The sequence below is a fragment of the Benincasa hispida genome, chromosome 9 (genome assembly GCF_027475165.1).
Source record: "Benincasa hispida cultivar pf3 chromosome 9, pf3_genome.v1.1, whole genome shotgun sequence".
NCBI lineage: Eukaryota > Viridiplantae > Streptophyta > Magnoliopsida > Cucurbitales > Cucurbitaceae > Benincasa > Benincasa hispida.
Genome location: NC_143486.1, coordinates 44,462,716 through 44,465,482, shown reverse-complemented (window position 1 = coordinate 44,465,482; position 2,767 = coordinate 44,462,716). Strand labels below are relative to the sequence as shown.

Below are 2,767 nucleotides of genomic sequence, written 5' to 3'. Positions count from 1 at the left end.
TGATACAAATGGTGACTTTGTGTTCATCTTATTAAGGAGGGAAGGATTCGTAGTTGATTCTCGAGTTCTCAGAGGTGCAATATCACGACCTAACAGACTGAAGGTTCCGAAGGGTAACTAGCTATACATACCATCTCTCCCTACTTATTGTATTTGTAATATAAGGTTTGAAACGATTAGATGTTCAACAGGGTATTATTATCTATGTGATGTAGGATACCCAAATGCGAAAGGTTTTTTGGCTCCATGTAGAGGCGAAAGATATCATCTTTCAGAGTGGCATGGAGGAGGTAATGCACTAACAACTCCATGAGAATTTTTTAACATGAAATATTCTTCTGCACGGAATTTCATCGAGAGAAAGTTTGGGTTATTGAAGGGTAAATGGTCAATCTTGCGAGAAAAATCATACTACCCAGTGTAAATCCAATGTCGAAACATTATGGCATGCTGCCTTCTACACAATCTTATCAATAAGGAGATGATTAACAGTGAACTGACCGAGGATTTGGATGAGGTGGATTCAAGCTTTGCTACAACTAGAAGAGGAAGGGGGGATGAGATACATTATATTGAGAGTTCAAATGAATGGACCCAATGGAGGGATGAATTGGCGCAACAGATGTTTACTGAATGGGAATTGCGTAGCGTGTAGTGCCTTTATACTTTTTGTTTATTGTTGTGAAATGATTTCATTTGGAACTCTCTCATTAGCTTTGCTATAACTACTTGTCATTTATTGTTTAATTGTATTAAAATATGTATGTGTATACACTAGAATGTCAAGTTCCTTAAGAGCCCCGAAGCACACTTGGACTAAAGAGGAAGAAGCAAAGCTGGTCGAATGCTTGGTGACATTGGTTGCATCTGGTGGATGGAGATCAGATAATGGGACGTATCGACCTGGCTACTTGGCACAACTACAACGTTTAATGGCTGAGAAGTTGCCCGACTGTAATATCGAAGGATCACCAACTATAGATTGTCGAGTCAAATCCCTGAATAAAACTTACCAAGCGATCGCAAAAATGAGAGGACCAGCTTGTAGTGGATTTGGCTGGAATGAGGAATTCCAATGCATCACTACAGAGCGAGAGTTATTTGATGGATGGGTGAAGGTACAATTTTGTCTATATTGATTTACAAATATTGATAACAAAATCATAACATCCACTTCACCCTTCATGTAGAGTCATCCTGCAGCAAAGGGTCTTCTACACAAGTCATTCCTATACTATGATGATCTTGCCTACGTCTTTGGCAAGGATCGAGCTATAAAAGGGCGGTTAGAGACCTTTATGGACATCGGGTTTAACGTGCTAAACCATATGAATGATGGAGTTCCTATTCATGAATCACAGGATCCAAACACCCCCACGATGTCTAGTCAGAAAATGGACATGTCACAGGATGACATGCATGGAACATGTACCGGTTGAAGCACTGAAGGAGGAAATGCTTCGAGAGGAAGTAAGAGGAAGCGAAGTGGGAATCAATATGAAACGACATAGATTGTTAGGAATACGATGGAGTTCGAAAATGACCAATTGAAGGCGATTGCAGAATGGCCAAAAGAGAAGCATGCAATTGAAGTCGAACTACGTGCAGAAGTCGTAAACCAACTTTAAGATATTCCTGAATTGCATAATCGACAAAGGGTGAAGCTTATGCAAATCATATTCCATAGCGTGGAAGATACGGAGAGCTTCTTATCCGTTCCCACAGCCCTGAAGTTGGACTATGCAACCTTCTCCTTGAAGAGAATGTTTGATCAACCCGTATTTTGGACTGCTTTTCAATAATGAACAATGATTAGTTTGTTTCATTTAAGCATTTAAGTTTGTAGTACATTTGGTAGCTTAAAAAAGTTCATATTTTAATCATGCAATCATGAGTTAGTTATTTTTTCTTAGAGATGCTTGTACCTAAGAAAAAAAGAGCTTTATATATGAAACACATGAATTGCATCCAAAAGTAATGCATTTTTTTCTTTTTTGGCCATGTTAACCAAGGTATCTCTCAAAATGACAAAAAACTCTTGGTTAGCTTTTAATATAAATTACAATCAAATTAATTTTGTATAAATTAGTGGAACATAAAGTCTTAATTATATTTTCAAAATATGATATTTCATATGCATAATTATTAGTATTATAAAATATGGTAGTAGAAAAGGTTACACATGGTCTAAAATAATCTACACTCAAATTATAGACTGTTATAATTCAGACTATAATAACCTACATTCCAAACATAGACTATTATAAGATAAAATACAATACTCTGCACCCCAAACACAGACTATTATAAACCAGACTATAATAGTCTACATCCCAAATGCAGACTATAAAAACAAACAGTTTATTATAACCCACAGACTATAATAACCTAATTTGTGCCCCAAACGCCCCTTAAGTGTTTAAAAGAAAAAGAAAGAGAAAAAAAAACAAAATTTCTTCTCTTGCCGCTTAAGCCAGTTGCCTTTTTCGCTGATCAACCAGCCGCTGCTTGCGCCCCTCACGCCAAGCCGCTGTAGGAAATCACAAACAGAGATCTCCATGAGCAGCAAAAGTGGTTCGTTCCAAATTCCATTCCGAATGAATACAACGAGTACAGTCTTAAACGGAAACATACAGATTATGCATATACAGAAATTACAGCATGCTACAATAGGAATCAAGGGATAGAGTATGCGTACCTTTGAAGAACCATTTTTCAAGTATCCCTCGATCAGTGTCTAATGTGTCTAATAATGCACTTGAACGCA

General features: G+C 37.3%; 1 pseudogene; it reads left to right on the top strand.

Annotated features, from left to right (window-relative positions):
• The first annotated feature begins 515 nt into the window (after positions 1–515).
• On the top strand, positions 516–1,802 carry LOC150033843 (uncharacterized; annotated as a pseudogene).
• The last annotated feature ends 965 nt before the right edge of the window (positions 1,803–2,767 follow it).